The sequence below is a fragment of the Acinonyx jubatus genome, chromosome A3, assembly GCF_027475565.1.
Source record: "Acinonyx jubatus isolate Ajub_Pintada_27869175 chromosome A3, VMU_Ajub_asm_v1.0, whole genome shotgun sequence".
Taxonomy (NCBI): Eukaryota; Metazoa; Chordata; class Mammalia; order Carnivora; family Felidae; genus Acinonyx; species Acinonyx jubatus.
In genome coordinates this window covers 42,128,606-42,145,456 of record NC_069388.1, presented here as the reverse complement: position 1 = coordinate 42,145,456, position 16,851 = coordinate 42,128,606, and the positions used below count along the sequence as shown (strand labels likewise).

Sequence of the window (16,851 nt, the reverse complement as noted above, 5' to 3'; positions counted from 1 at the left end):
TCCTCAACCTAGTGGGTCCCCAACCAAGCTGAGCATCACTATCACGGGAAAGAGAGTGCCAAGGGAGTGATATCTGCTGTCATTGATCACAAACCTTTCCCTGAGTCACCACCACTGAAGGTCAGAGTTACCCCCTCCACACATAGGTACAGCACGCCTTCCGGTATCTGACACCAAATGCAGGAGTTACGTGCATGTGCCCTGAGCCAAACACTCCTCTTCTGATTAGCCCTGTGACACTGGGCAGGTTGTCTAACCTCTCTGTGCCTCAGTTTCCTCATCTCTAAAATGGAGATAAAAAGGGGCGCCTGGGTGGCTCAGTCAGTTCAGCGTCTGACTTCGGCTCAGGTCATGAGTTCGAGCCCCACATTGGGCTCTGTGCTGACAGCTCGGAGCCTGGAGCCTGCTTCCGATTCTGTGTCTCCCTCTCTCTCTGCCCCTTCCTGGCTTGCACTCTGTATCACTCTCAAAAATAAACATTAAAAAAATTAATAAAATGGAGATAATAACTGTACCTCCTTTATTGAATCATTCTGAGGGTTATTAAATATTTTTACCTATATGTAGGGCATCTCAAATAATGTCTGGCACATGACAAGATGTAAAAATGTTACATATTGTCACAATGACTTTTTTCCCACATAACATTTAATTCTGTTTGTCATTTATCATCCTTTCATAGATGTCGATAAAGCAAAAGCTCTTTTTACACTGTAAGATATTCTCATCTTTCTACTCATTTAAAATAATATTTGCAATTTAGTAATAGAAAGCAAAGCACAGCCATGAGTTCATAGGCCATACCAGGTAATTACTCTTGTATATTTAGGGTTTCCTATTAAGAATGTTCTATTTGTTTTTAACACACAAGGAAAACCCAATACGCCCTCTTTTTGAGTCAGGTTGATTGAAATACAATTTCCTCACAAACCAACTTCACCCTTTCAAGAGAGGGTGATTTGATCATGTGACCATCACTATCACCAAGATATGGACCATTGACATCACCCAAAATGGTTCCCTTGGTGCTCGTTATGATCACATTTTGAGACTCGTCTCTTCTTACGGTCTTCTGCAAGTCTTGGGGGTTCTGGCAAAACCAAACAACTCAGAGTTGCTCCTAGTGCATCATGCCAGCTTGGGTCACCAGGCCTTTGTCCTTGCTCCTCTCTCACCAGGTGCACCCTTCACCCACTCTCTGGGCTAGGTAACTGCCACTTCTCTTTCAAGCTTCTGCTGTCACCCCCTCTGCTCTCCTCAGTCTAGGTTAGCGCCCCTGCCTGAGGGCCCTCCATCACCTCGGGCCTCTCTCTCTGGCCCTTTTACCGTGACAGCCCCTCACTGGACTATCATCCAGGGGGATGGCAGAGACCTGTTTCCCAGGCTCTAGCCTCGTGCCCGGCACTGAGCAGACAGGACCTGGAGGCTGCACTGTGCCACGGGGTCTCTCTGCTGCCATGGAAGGCTGTGTGATTTGGCAGATATGAGCCTGCAATAGAAGACACAGCAGGGCCAGGGGCCCTGAGCCTGAGGGAAGCCCGTCCGGCTCCACACAGGCACCCCCATCCACCTAATCCTGGAGTGGTTCCTGTTTTCCCCAGACACACCATGGGAAAGCGCAAGATCAAGACACGCTGACAACGCTGAGCAGGACCAAGGCTGGGGGGCTCCGTGGGCACGTGGTGAGAGTCAGGCTAGGCCAGGCGGCAGGGGCAGTGGGGCGTGGGGGCTGCCCTGGCCCTAACAGAACCTGGTGGAGGGAGGACAAGGAGCAGGGAGGGAGGACAGGCGAAGGCTCAGGCCAGGCCACCTCTCCGTATTGAAACATACACTGGGTTGAAGCCAAACCAAATGTCAGATTATGGGAAGGAACACAGAGCCCCTTTTGGGGAAGTAACCCTCACCCCTAGGAATCCTGTAATCCTTTGCAATCCTGTAATTCACTTGACGTATTTATAGAACATGTGTTTACTGAGCCTCTACTCTGTGTAGGTGCTGCGTCAGGCTCGGCATCACAGTTGCAAAGAAGACACTACTGTGACCCTTCCACACCTTCCAGGCACACGCATCCTTCTGCCAAGGGCTTCTTGTTGCAAGCGGCTGCCTTTTTCTGCCAGAAGGCTTTTCTCTGGGGCATGAGACCAGTTAAAGTCCTCCCAGAAGAAGCCCTCAATCAACGAGGAGTGGGAGTGGTGGGTAAATAACACACCTCCTCATCCTGCAGGTAGGACGTCTCTGGGACATGTGCCACACAGTGTCCCGGCATGCCCAGCGATTCTGAGCCCTGGTTGCCCACACCAGTCACTAGCCTGATATTGTGCTACTTGCCTGACACAGCTCTCTCCCATTCTACTTCTCTACCAATGTGTCCTGTGATTACCCCCAAGTGAGTCACTTGAATCCATGTCAGGATCTGCTTCTGGGAAAACCTAAACCCACAGCAAGGCCCTCAGGGGCAGTTGAGTCTTCACCTGGTCTGCATATCACTCTAGGCTATGCCCAGCCTGGTAGTGAATACCAGGCACTCAACAAACACCAATGAATGCATGAATGAATGAACAATGAGTGACTTTCTTCTCTAAAACTCAGATTGCCCTAGAGGGATACATCCATGTTCAGAAAAGTTAACCGGTTTACCCATGATCAATTAGAACTAACTGATGTGGGGCACCTGGGTGGCTCAGTCACTTAAACATCCGACTCTTGATTTCAGCTCAGGTCATGATCTCACAGTCGTGAGAGCAAGCCCCGTGTTGGGCTCTGGGCTGACATCTCGAAGCCTGCTTGGGATCCTCTCTCTGCCTCTCTCTCTCTGCCCCTGCCCCACTCATGCTCTCGTTCTCTCTCTCAAAATAAATAAATAAACTTAAAAAAAAAAAAAAAAGAAGAACTACTTGATATGCCGGCCAGAGGCTGAGATTCTTGACTTTTATTTCAAGCGGGGGCTCGCTGCTGGAAACAGACTGAGTGTTGAAAGTTAATCCAGGTTAATTCCCTTTGATTAATCATTAATGTGTTAAGGAACTGCTGAGATTAAAAATAGGAATGAACGGTTTAATTTCAACTCCGCCCCTCTAGTCCCTTACCATAGCTTGTATTTTTCACATCTTTCTAACAACAGCTAGTACCGCACCAGTGACAGAGCAAGGGGTAATGTGAAATTGCCCAACAAACAGATATTAGGAACAGGACTCTGCAGCCACAGGGGCCAGGGAAGTGGTGTGGAGATTAGGCTGCAGCAGCCCTTTTGGGTTTTTGGAGACCTTAATTTGAAAGAAGCTGGCTTTGGCTCACATTCAAAGAGTTGGCCTTAAAAGACCCTGATATAATGGTTAAAAACCAGGCCTAAAATTATCTTAATTGAAAGACTTATTTGGTTATGAAGAGACAGTGTTGGCTTGTATTGAGGGGAGGAAACTACATAATGAAGTACTATTTGTTCAGTTTTCAGGGAAATGGGTGAGTTTGCTTGGGTCAGACCCCCTCACCTTCTTCCTTACATGGAGCAAAACGCCATAGGGTGGGTTATATTTATTGCTCTGCCAGTTGTGCTTTGTACCAGTAACTCTATTAGACTACTCAATTGCACCACCTCTAAAAATGGGTGCAATCACATCCACCTTGGATTCCTTGTGCACCTTCTGGCCTTTCAATCCCAATTCCTCCATTTGCTCAAGAAAATCCTTTCCGGTACTGAATGCCATCTCTTTGAAGATTAGAACTTGTCCTCTCGGGGTTGACCCCCAGCCGAACTTGTCCTCACACCCTGGGCCCGGTGGAGCCGCTGCTGGGGGGCGGGAGGGAGTGGGATTCAGTGGGTTTAAATAAGGCATTCCTCTCTGCTGTTGGCGGGTTGCGCAACCGCGTTCAGGGTGACACCCACCGCCACCTCACCCTGTCGAGATCCAGGGGCTCAGGCCCGGCATCCCCTGTATTCGAACCTTCTGCATGCTGCCTGGGCAGCGCCGGCCCCAAAGCAGTGACTGCGAGCGGCGCCGCGGGCCAGGGGTGGGCGGGACCTACCGGCGCCCCCTCCCGCTTTGGCGGGGCGTTTCGGCCCCGCCCCGCCCCCGCGCAGGGCCGAGCGCCGCACCGCACGACCCCGCCCCTCCCTGGCCCCGCCCCCCGCGGCTCCCCGCAGCTCCTCCCCTCTCCCATTGGCCGAGGCGGAGACCCTCCTCTTCGCCCAATGGCCGCCGCCGCGGCTCGGCCGCCCGCGCTCTGACTGGCCAGTGACCCGCGGAGTGGCGGGGCGCGGGCCAATGGGGAAAGGCGGCTCGATGAATGGCTGGCCCGGGTGGGGAAGGCAGGAGGCGGCGATCCCGGCGGAGGGGGCCGTTCGCCAGCTCCGAGGCAGAAAGTGCCACGACTCCACACGCGCGCACGCAGCCAGCGAGCGGCCCGAGCGGACGGCGGACGGGGCGGACGGCGTCGGGGTCGCGGTGCCTGCAGCTGCTTGGGGGCGGCTTCTCGGCGGAGGCTCAGCGGGCTTCTCTCCCGGTTCCGCGGCGGCGGCGGCTCCTGCCCTTTCGCTCTCCCTCCCGCGTCTCCGGCTGCAGGTAAGAAACTTGGCAGGGCCCTGCAGCGGCGGCGGCGGCGCGCGGGCCGGGCCGTCGGGGCGCCGGGGCCGGCCGCGCCGCGAGTGACACGTCTCCTTGGCGGCCCCTCCCCCGGCGGCGCCGCCCGCCGCCGGCCGTCGCCGCGGCCACCGACCTTCGGGGTCGGGTCGGGCCCCGGGGGGGCGTGTTCCGGGCGAACCCCGTGCAGGGGCGGCGGCGGAGTGCGCCCCGCGGCGTGGACCTTACGCCCCTAAGCGGTCGGAGGGGACCTGCGGCGGCCTGGCGGCACGACGTGGCGACCCCTCCCTCCCTGCGGGCCGTCGGGCCGGCCCGCACGCTCCGAAGTTGGGCGAAGAAAGTTGGCGGCGGGGCGGGGCGGCGCACAGCTGGCGGAGGAAGGGGTTAAGTTTCGGGAAGCGGCCGGATGACGTTGCCGGGCTGGAGTCCGGGCTGGAGGGGTGGGGGGGGGCGGGCGGAAGGCGGCGGGGGCCGGTCGGGGGGAGGAGGGCGGGATTGAATGGGGGGCCCGCGGGCCCAGCACGCCCGCCTGCGGGCTGCGGCCTGAAGGCGCTTCCGGGGGGCGGGCGGCCCCCGACAGGGCGGGCCCGGGACGCGGGGCTGCAGGGGACGCCGTGAGAGCACCGGGGCCGTCCGGGGTCCGGACTCCCGAGCGGCCGCGATGGCAACTTCCCGGAGTCGGGCGGCGGCTCCCTGCTCCCCCTGGCGGCGGGGCTAGGGGCACCGTTTTCCCGGCCGGGCCGCGCGGAGCCCGGCGCGAGGGCGCCCAGCGGGGTGACGGGGCCACCCGGGCCCTGCCCGGTCCGCCCCGCCCGCGCCACGATGAATGGCCCGGCGGTGCCATGCCCGGGCGGAAGCGGGCACCTCCGGCCCGGCGGGCCGGGGCGCGCTGGCACCCGGCCTGGCGCTCGCCCCAGCCCGCCGGGTTCCCCAGTCCGCGCCCTGGGGCAGGGAAGACGGGCTGGGGTCCGCGCTTCCAGTAGGGCGTCCGGGAAGCGTCAGGGACCCTTCCCCAGCGTACAGACCATAAATGGTAGCTCATTGTGGTATAACGGTTAAGGGAGTGGGCTTTTGAAATCCCTGAAGCTCTGAGGGTGACCAGGGCCAAGCTGCCTCACTTCGGGTGTCCCGCTTTTCCCTCTGAAAAACGGGGTTGCTTATCATTTCTACTTAAGAGAAAAGCTGTGAAGACCCAGCACGCGTAAGGAATAGCCAACAAGTGTTGCCTGTTAATGCTCGGATGAGTTTTTAGGGGCTTGTGGGGCACCAGAGGGAGGTGGAGTCTGGGGCTGACTCCAGCCCGCCTGCCACAGACCGAAGGCTCACAGAAGTCCCAGGGTCCACCCTGATGCCTCTCTTACAGACCCCCTGCGCAAGCCCCTTAACCTCTCCGAACCTGGGTTTCCTTATCTGTAGCCTGGAGAGATACCACCTACTCTCTCACCGCATGGTTAGAGGAGCCTCCCCCACAAGTGCTGGGAAAAACTAGGACCTTGTGCAAACAGACGGCAGTTTGGCAATACTCCTGGAGGTCGGAGGTCAGCAGAGACTGGGAAGCACCAAGGAAATGAAACTTTAAAGGGTGCTTGGGAGCTTCCCACCACTGTTTGCTTATTGTGCTGGCTGGGGGCATCTGGATGGTATATTTTGGAGGTTGAGGAAGTGGGCCCACTAGGACCTCACATCCTAGGCTAGATACCTCTTTAGAACTCTGGCTGCTGAGTGTTTCTAGAAACCTGGGTCTTCTTTCTCGTAGTCTTAGGAGGGACAGCTGCACATTTTATGCCAGCTCTGCACAGTTGGGAAGCTTTTTCCTACTGTCTCTGCCTGCCTCCTTACACTTTCCTTCTGTGTGTGCTCTTAACTTCCTCTTAATCTGACACCAGAGAGGTCCTGGTGATCCTGCAGCATGCTGCCTACGGTGGTGATGTCTCAATTACTTCATGAACTTTCTAAAGGTCAGCTCCACCAGGGGCTGCCAACCTGTTTCCCTTCCAGAAAAGAAGCTTCCGATTCTAAGGTCCTGGAGATACCTCTTCCTTCTCTATTTAAGCAAAGGAGGAAAAGTGGGGGCATACCTCCTACTAGGCTAAGTTTTCCCTTAACCTGGAGCATTGCAGACGTGGCCTGCAGGGTGGCTGGGATGGGGACAAGTGAGGCGTCTTGGGGTTTGGAAGCAGAGGACGGCCAGTGGGGAGAGCCATAAGCACTCTGCTATAACAGGACTCCTTTCTTTTGTAGTTAGGAATCAGCCTCTCAACATCTATAAAGAGTTTAGAAGTTAGAGTGGTACCTTGGTGTATGAATATTTTTTTTGGTGATGGGAGAGTTTTAGATAAATCCAAGTCATTGAGTCACATTTGAGCAATCAAGCTCTTTGCTGAAGAGTCAACAGGCTGCAATAATTTTACAGTACCAAATTCTGTCTAGGTGGTTGAATGGGAATGATTTAACTGGAATATTGGCTTACTGTGTATGTAACAAGGACACCTTTTAAAAGTGTCAGGACCCCAGACTCATTGTTCTTTTATCTCTGGGAACTTTAGCTAATGAATGACACATAGGCAGGGACTCAAAAGTTCTTTCCAGATAGCAGAGTTTTCTGCCCTAAAATCTTGCTTCAGGAGGGAAAAAATAACGGTCAGTCCGAATTACAGAGGCAGAGTCTGTGCTATCCATCTGTACATCCTGGGTCTACTGTAGTTAAGGCCTGGCCTGTAACATGTTGAATGTTGACTGGTAGACGGCCATACCTGTCAATAGTCTCTCAGTTATCCAACTACTTTATTGGACAACTCAAGCTGAGCCCCATTTGGTTTTTAAGGTTTACTGTTTAGAAATAGAGTCCACAACTTCAGTGTGTACCTAGGCCTTGCACAACCTCATTCTATAGGAAAGGTGTTGTTCCCATTCTACTGCTGGAAATGTGGAGGCCCAGCAGGTCAGGTGGCTGTCAGGCCAGTTCCTGTTGCCCAGTTCCTGGGCAGTGTGGGCATGGCCTTCTGAATGTTCACCCACATGGTCCTGTAATTCCACATTTACTGGGATAGTAACTACTCAAGGGAAGACATGGATCTAGAAGATTGGAATTAAGAGCTTCAGAGGAAGAAAGGTAGACAGCCAGTTGAAAATGTGATCAGTGCAAAAAGGTATTTTTCATTTCTTTATGCAGTGTCTCCTGCATGCTGGGCCTTCAAACATTAAATATAAATGAGTGAGACCTGTTTCTCGTGCAAAGAAACTGTCATCTAGGGGCATCTGAGTGGCTCGGTCGGTAAAGCGTCCAACTTCAGCTCAGGTTATGATCTTACGGTTTGGGAGTTTGAGCCCCACACCGAGGTCTCTGCTGTCAGCACAGAGCCCTCATTGGATCCCCTGTCCCCCTCTCTCTGCCCCTCCTCTGGTGGTTCTTCTCTCTCTCTCTCTCTCTCTCTCTTTCCCCCTCTCCCTCCCTCCCTCCCTCCCTCCCTCCCTCTCTCCCTCTCTCTCTCTCTTAAAATAAATAAACTTAAAAAAAAAAACAACTGTCGTCTACAACTGTGTTGTCCAATACAGTAGCTGCATAGAGTTGTTTAAGCTGAAGACAGTTACAATGAGGCCAGTAAAATATGGCTTAGTCGCACTAGCTGTATTTCAAATGCTTAGTAGCCACACGTTTGCAGTGCAGATTTAGATCATTTCCATTATCATGGAGAGTTCTCCTGGGCAATGCTGGTCTGGAGATAGCTGGAATTCTTTTTTTTTTTTTTTTTTTTCTTTTTAAGAGTTCCAGGTAGCTGGAATTCTTTAAACATTCAAGTCTCTGTTCTTGATCATTTAGGAATATTATGTCGAACCACATAAAATGCCCCATTTTATACGTTAAAAGCGGTTGACTTAGTGGCAGTTCATGGGCTTCACCCTAATTGCCTTTAGAAAACGTTTATTCCTGCCTCCTTGTGTGCATTGTAAATTGCATACCAAGAAAAAAAAGTGGGTGGGGGAGCAGAACAGATAGTGGCCCTGCCCTGGGGAAGTTCTTACCTATTATCAACAACATCAAAATGGTCAAACCAAGCCAAATAGGTATTGGGCAGACAGCATATGGCTTGTAGGGAAAGTTAATATTTAATTCTAAGTGAGAGCGTGGGCAAGAGGGCCATCCAGCATTATAGAAAATTAACTCAGGGACTTCCTAGAAGGTTGTTTTCTTGGGCAGACAAATTCTGATGAGCCTCCTGAAACTGGCAACCGGACTCCCACAGGTAAAAACCGGACGCATCTAATATGTTTACCTTAAGTGCCTTGAGTGGCGTATCTCCCACTGTCTAGCAATGGGAGCAACTTTGATTTGTGAGCAAAGTGTTGCATCTGAGTTCGATTATTTTGGCAAGATTGGAACAGCTGCTGGTCCCTGAACCTTACACTAGCAGTGTATTGGTGTTTTCATAGTTGGCTGGCATAAATTATTTCCTGGGTCATTTGCAGGACTCTGTTCTCTGTATCAAACTTCGAAAGAATCATTGGACGGTATTTGGGAAGACTTTTTGAATTCTTGGCTGTTCTAAGGGGCTTATCTTAGTACTCCACAGAGAATAAAGTAAAGCCAAAGTTAACAAAGAACCCAGAATGATGGGCAGCTGCATATTCTCTTTTCAGTGGGAGAGGAGGTCCACTGAGGTTGGTTTAGAAGTTATCAGCTATTTATAGGAATAATGAATGTCATGGCTGCTGGCTGAAAAGTTGGACTAAAAGTCCATCTTAAACTGAAACCTTTAATTCCATGCCCTAACCCTGGTCAAGGTGTGAGTGAATCAGGTCTGTTTTAGGCTGTCTTGGGACTGGTTCCAGGATGGTGCCCTGTGTGGACTGAACTTGGCCTGCACATGAGATTTGTTCGGCCAACCTCATGTTGTTAAACAGCTGAGCCGCCTTCTAAAGGAGAATTTCTTCATTAAAGTCTAGATTTAGGAGTTCTTTTGGGAGAATGGGAGTGTGTGAGCACAGCAGGTCTGTTCTCTTGCATGGCAGGCAGGGGCTGTGGTCATCCTCTCTGGGCAGGGCCCATGGTTCATTCACCAGCATTCCTACCCTGGTTTACATTCCGTGCTTAGTATCGGTGGTCTCCCAGGGGGCACTGTCTGCGGCGGCGTCTGAGAGCATAGAGGAGTTGGAGGGCATCCGGGTGTGACCTGAGTGGTCACTACTGTCTCCCGCTGAGCTGCAGTTTGGGGCAGAGGGAGAAGTGCTAGTTGGGGTTCTGGTCCTAGAAACAAGCTATGTGAGCTTGGACATGACTTTGTCCTCCCTGGGCTTCCATTGCCTCTTCATGTAAAACGAAGCTAGGCCAGATGGCTCCATCTTTCAGGCCACAAACTTCGGTTTATCCTCAATTATTTGCTTTCTGGTTCTTGTATCTTGTACAGCGGCAAACCTCCACGTTCAAAACAGAGCAGGAATGCAACCATTCTCCCCTCTTCCACTGGCACTACCCTGGTCCAGACCCCTCTCTTCCGTGGATTACTTCACTAGCTCTCACCCCCTGCCTTCTTAGCACTTCTCTGCTTGAGACCCTCCTTGGCCAGAGTCTTCACAGTGGCCTCCAAGGGCCCCGCTTTCACTGTGGCTTCACTCCTGCCATTGCCCGTGTCCTCTGCTCCAGTCACACCGGCCTGTTTATCCGTATGCTTTTGCCTCAGGGCCTTTGTACGTGCTGTTGCTGTCCACGCAGCTGGCCGCTGTTTCTTAGAAGGCCACAGGGCTTGCTCTCCCCCATCTTCTTCCCTACTTAAAGTGACAGCCCCTAGTGATCCCCACCCTCACCCCTGCTCCCTGGCTTGCTTCTCCATATTTCTTTCCCTTCATTATCATCAGCCAGACATGCTGCACGTGGGACTGACTTTGTCTGCTCTGCCAATGCTGGGATCTGTCTGCTTTCTTTCCCTTTGGTATCCCTAATGCCTGGAACAGTGGCTGGCACACAGTGGATGCCCATCCTTGCCAAGCTAATGGGGAGAGGATTTTCTACTGCTTGTGTTCTAGGAATGTATTGTTGTTTAGCCTGAAGTAGTCAGGATTCCTAGAGCATCAGATATAAAACACAAAAAACATATTATAGAGCCAAGTGATTTTTGGATTCCCTCCAGCCTGGCTGCAGTTGAGAGGTTGACAGTAACATTCATGGAGGAACACTTTGGAATGGGGATGATCCTGCTCTGCTCATAGAGTCCAGGGGTTTGAAGTGACCCTAAGTGGAAGGCCTGGGCATTGGCTTTCTCCCAGGTGTCATAAGCTTCCAGGCCAGTTATATGTATACATTATATATATTACATTATACATATATATATATATATATTAATGTTTATATTTTGAGAGAGAGCAAGTAGGGGAGGGGCAGAGAGAAGGGAAAACACAGAATCTGCAGCAGCCTCCAGACTCTGAGCCATCAAGACAGAGCCCAACACAAGGCTCAAACCCACAAACTGTGAGATCAGGACCTGAGCTGAAGTTGGACGCCACCCAGGTGCCCCCAGGCCAGTTATATTAATCTCAGTCCTCCCTGTCCCTTCATAGCCCCCCATCCATGTCAGGGTGCCTCACCAGCACTGGGTCCTTCCCAGCTGCTCCGCAGTTCCCGGAGGAGAATCCGCAGCAAGCACCCTTGATTTCCTTCTGTGGCTGATGAGCATTGGTGGGGCTTCAGGGAGTAACTGAGTGTATCAACGACAACACGCTCACCAGGAAAGAAAATGTTATTTTTGCTTTGAACAATGTGCCGGTTCTGCTCTGAGAAGAGGTGGATTTTGTGTTTAGTGAGCAAGAGTGTTCCTTAGTGGTAGGAGGAAAATTCTTTTCTTGTAGTTGGCATTTTATTCTCTCTTTTAGTCAGACTTCGAGGAGTACAGGAACTGATGAAGTTAACCTGCTGCCTCCCGCATGGAGGTTACTCTCCTTGAGCACTTGCATGTGGAAACCAGGGGAGGTGGGAGAAGATGGTCCAGGCAGGTGGTCTGGTTGGTAAGAGTCCGTCCCAGGTTTCCCCCCATCCTTTTGTTTCTCCCCTGCTCTTCTGCTTTGCTTCTTGGCAGAGACATGAAAAGTAGATCCTGGATTCCTTGCCCTTCCTTCCTTCCTTCCTTCCTTCCTTCCTTCCTTCCTTCCTTCCTTCCTTCCTTCCTTCCTTCCTCTTTTCCTCTTTCTTTCTTTCTTTCTTTCTTTCTTTCTTTCTTTCTTTCTTTCTTTCTTTCATTTTTGTTTAGTTTTGAAAGAGAGCATGTAAGTGAGGGAGGGGCAGAGAGGGAAGGGTAGAGGACCTGAGGTGGGCTCTGTGCCAACTGACATGGCGCTGGAGCTCACAAACGTGAGATCATGACCTGAGCCAAAGTCAGACGCTTAACCGACTGAGCCACCCAGGTGCCCCGATTCCTCTCTCTTTTTGATGGGCACATCTGGCCTATTTGTTTGACCTGGGACGGTGGAGACGCTTGTTCTGCCCTAAGCCCAGGTGGGATGTTTTTCTGGAACTTCTCATTCAGTGGTTAGAATGTACCACTTAACTCCATCAAAACTGTTTTCTTTTCGATTAAGGCTCATCCTGAATAGGAATTCGATGTAGTCTTGTTTCTGTGCAATACACTTTAATTTCTTTCTGAGTTCTAGATATTTGTAGTAAGGAAGGGGAAAAAAAAACCGAGTAATTTTTGGAATTTAGTAGCAATCACAGTGATTGAGGAAAAGAAGGGGTCAGTGCTGAAGAATAAATGAATTATTGACACCTTTAATGAAATCTTACAGTGATGTGTCAGCGGATATTGAAAAGGTCAACTTTAGCTACGGCTCCGAAGCCCAGGCACTGTTTTCTGTGTTAAGTTGCTTCCCTGTTAAGTTGGGAGCTTATTAAGTTGGAGCCTTATTCTGAACAGTTTTATTTTATGTATTTATGTATGTGTGTATTTATTTATTTTTGCATTTTTTTCAATGTTTATTTTTGAGAGAGATTGTGCGCATGAGCAGGGGAGAACAGAGAGAGAGGAGGACAGAGGATCTGAAGTGGGCTCTGCGCTGACAGCAGAGAGCCCGATGTGGGGTTCGAACTCACGAACCACGAGATCACAACCTGAGCCGAAACCAGGAGTTGGACACTTAACCAACTGAGCCACCCCGGCACCCCTGAACGGATTGATTTTTCACTCAATGCTGTCTGGCGGCCAGCACAGTAGGCGTGGCCACAGACTGTGAGGTGACTGCCTTCCTGCTCCCCCCTCCCCCCACCCCAGCTACCCGCCTCTTTGGTGGGAGCAACGCGGCCATGCCCATGAGAGGGCTGGGAGGTGGCAGCAGCGACAGTGTCACAGATACTCCAGGCACTGAGGATGCTCCTCCTTCAAGTTCCGGGTGATACAGTTTTTCCTACCAGAGTGGGCATATATATTTTTAACTCTTTAGTAATGCAAAGTACCTACACAGAAAAGTGCTCTGTTGTGAGTCCACTGCCCAGTTTTAAACTGCCACAAACTGATCACCCTGTTTAACCTGCAGATCAGGAAATATTATCCCCCCACACGTTCCTCTTCTGCCCTCTCCAGCTGCTGCCTGTCCCCAGGGGTAGCTGCACTGCTGGTTTCTGGCACACAGATTTGCTCCATCGAATTTGAACTCCAGGTAGATGGAATCACAAAGCCCGGCCCGTGCTCTCTTGGGTCTTTCATTTGATGTCGTGTGTGGGAGTCATCTGTGCTGTCGGCCTCGTAGCTCATTGTCGTTGTTGTGTAGTATTCCGGCTTGTGAGTCCATCGCCAGTGCCCATTTCATTCTGCCTGGGTACTTGGACAGTTTCCGATTGGGGGCTTATAATATAAGAGATGTTATATTACGAAGTATAAAGTCCTGCCCCTCATTGTGGTGACTGCTTATCTACATGGCCGTCAGGTCTGTACCTAGGAGTGGGATTATGAGCCACAAGGAGGCATATCCTCACCTTTAGAGGAGAGGCCAGACTTCTTCCCAAGGTGCAGGTACTCATTTCTGCTCCCACCAGCAGTACAGGAGGGCTGGGGACATATGATACAATGGCTGATTTTAAAAAGGAACCAGAATGAAGTTTGCTATTCCTAAGAAATAACTCACTCATCCCATACTTCCCCTTGGTCACAGAGATGGGAGCGTCTGGCCAGGAAATTCGTTAATACACGGTGGGCCTTTGCAAAAGGCTTGTGGAAGATGGTCAGGTTTTGTTGCCCATGAGCAAATGCTCTTAACCACAAATCTGAGTGGAAAGGCAGCTCCTCTTCTCAGCAGTTAAATGAAGGGGGAGCCCTGATCTGGGGATTGATTTCTTTATCAGATCCATGCCCCCAGGTAATGTAATGAGTGTTGGAGTATTGAGTGGATTTCTTAAAAACAAAGGAGCCAGCAGTCGAGTACCAGAAGTCATTTGAGCCCTGACCCACGCATTACTTACCTGAAAACCCTCCCACCTTAGAGAATCCTTGGCCAGGGCCCCGGTTGGTGGTGGAAGGACACCCTGCAGGCTCCCCTCTTCTGGGGTTTGGATGTCTGTCCAGAGCTGGATTTGGAAGTCTCCCTGGCACAACCAGCCCTCCTGTCCCGCAGCAGGGATGATCTCATTTTTCTTTTAAGAGCTTGATTGGCTGGGATTTCATTTGGCAAGGAGTGCCAAATGGCAATGTCTTTTGGTCCAACAGTGCCAAGAGTCAGTAGCCCAGAGAAGTGAGGGGCCACTGTGCTCTGGCGATGGGGTGGACTGGGTGGGATGGACCAGTCTAATGAACGGGGTGGGGCAGGGCAGGTGCTACATAGCCAACAATAAGCATCTTCTGAAAAGCAGGGAATGGCTTGAAAGATACTATCTTTTTTATTTAAGTATAATCTACAATATTCTGTTGTGTACAGTAGTGATTTGTATACGTTGGGAACTGATCGCCACGATAAGTTTAGTTACCATCTGTCACCATGCAAAGTTGATACCATATTATTGACTGTATTCCCCATGCTGTGTATTACATCCCCCTGATATTTATTTTATAACTGAAAGTTTGTACCTCTTGGTTCAAACTTCACCCATTTCACCTCCTCCCACTCCCAGCCTCCCTCCTCTCTGGTAACCACCACTCTGTTCTCCATAGCTGAAATCTGGGTTTAGTTCAGTTTGTTTCTGTTTTTTAGATTATGACTTACAAGTGAAATCATGTGGTATTTGGCTTTCTTTGTCTGACTTACTTCATTCAGCATAATATCCTCGAGGTGCATCCATGTGGTCACAAATGGCAAGATTTCATCCTTTTCTTTGCCTGAGGAATGTATGTGTGTGTGTGTGTGTGTGTGTGTGTGTGTGTAAAATAGACCACATCTTTTTTTTATCCATTCACCTAACGATGGACACTTAGATTGTTTATTCTTAGAAGATAGGAGGCCAAAACCTCGGTGAAAGGAGTAGCCTTGGACAGCAAACACGGCCCCGAGGGCATTTGGCAAAGGGGGCAACCGTTGAATTTTGATGGCATCTCTGGGCACAGGAGGCAGTATGATGGAGGACCCTACCCCTCAGAACTGCAACCACAGAGGACTGCTACACCGTCAGGGTGAAGGGGAGGCAGAAATAAGCCCATTCCCCTCCTGAGGACTCGTTCTCACGAGTGGTTCCTCATGCAGATCCCGTGACCTAAGTGGGAGGAAATTCTCCAGCCAATTTTAAAGTTCTTTATTTCAGAGTCGACGAAGACTGTCCTTCTGGGCCATCCTGCAAGTGAACAGATGAGCAGATCTTTGAAGGACTGCCCCTTCATTCTGGGCTTAGTGAATCCCCATGTGTAATTTTCACAACGAAGTGAGCAGTTCCCGGTTAAGAATAAGTAAACGCACAAAGAATGCAGAGCGCTATGAAAGAGGACCAGCAGAAACAGATTTGTGAAAATATGAGACAGTAGAGGGGTTGACTCAGATTTTGAACAATGCCTCTCACTATACTTAAAGTAATAGACAAGATCAAAAATACCTACAGGGAAAGAAAACTATAAAACGACCTGGCAAATTTGAAAAAGGAATCAGGTTAACACTTCTAGATATGAGCAGCTCAATAATTGTAATTAAAAACCTAGGGGCACCTGGTTGGCTTAGTCGGTTAAGGGTCCGACTTCAGCTCAAGTCATGATCTTGCGGTTCATGAGTTCAAGCCCTGCATTGGGCTCTGTGCTGACAGCTCAGAGCCAGGAACCTTCTTTGGAGTCTGTGTGGCCCTCTCTCTCTCTGCCCCTCCCCCATTTGCACTCTCTCTCAAAAAATAAATAAAACATTAAAAAAAAAATAATAAAACCCAACAGACTGAAGAGAATAAGTGAACTGAAAGATAAAGCAGAAGAAAATATACAGATTTCATCTTAGAGGACCAAATGAATAATTTGTAAGACCAATTAAGAATTGGGGAGGGTAGAAGTGTGTTTAATTGGGGTTCCAGGAGAGGTGAGTGATCATGGGCCAGAGCCAGTATTGGACAAGATGATGTCTGAGGGTTTTAAAGAATAGATGAGACACTCATCCAAAAAAGGAAAAAACACCCATATGTAGAGTGTAATGATACAGGAACCAAAGGAAAAACAAAAATCAAAAACTCAAGATAACTTTTAAGACAAAGAAAACTAAGACAGGTAATTACTGACAGGCCCTCACCGAAGGAAATTCTGGAGGATGTTCTTGGAAGGCAAGTCATGCCAAATGGAAAGAGTAAGCTGTACAAGCAAGGAAGGATAAAGAAGGTGGCAAATATTTGGGCCACTCTAAACAAATGTGGAAGAATAATAGTAACATGTGGCGTGGGGTGGGGGTGACTGAGAAAAAGATAGGATTAAATACTGAAAACAGTAACACTGAAGACAAAAGGAGTAATAGAGCTAGTGGAAGGGGTAAGCTCATTTAACTTTGAACTTGGCGAACCCTGCCATGTTCTTTTTTAAAGGTAATTACTAAAGAATAGAAACAGTATATTCTAAAGTAGTAGGGGGGGAAATGGGATGACTTAAAAACAAAAAGAAGAGCGGACAGGTGGGAAAATAGCACAAAATAAGATTACGGAATTAAACTCAAATATATCAGCATTCATATCTAATATACATTGATTAAATACTGCAGTTGAAACATAAAGATATACTGGATTGTTTAAAGTCCACTCTTGTGCTGTTTACAGGAGACAGGTTGAAAATAAAAAGATAGAAGAAGGTACATTATAGAAATTCTACTAAAAAACTGGTGTTGAGGCAGTCGGCGGGCTCAGTCCGTAGAG

The 16,851-nt window shown here is 50.0% G+C and overlaps 1 protein-coding gene across 4 annotated transcripts in view; it reads left to right on the top strand.

Annotated features, from left to right (window-relative positions):
* Positions 1 to 4,308: 4,308 nt before the first annotated feature.
* RRBP1 (ribosome binding protein 1) overlaps positions 4,309 to 16,851 on the top strand; it is a 65,000-nt gene continuing 52,457 nt past the window's right edge. For all 4 annotated transcript variants that reach the window (XM_053200277.1, XM_053200276.1, XM_053200278.1 and 1 more), the window contains exon 1: positions 4,309 to 4,559. The gene's annotated coding sequence lies outside the window, so the exon portion shown is untranslated. The remainder of the gene's footprint in view (positions 4,560 to 16,851) is intronic.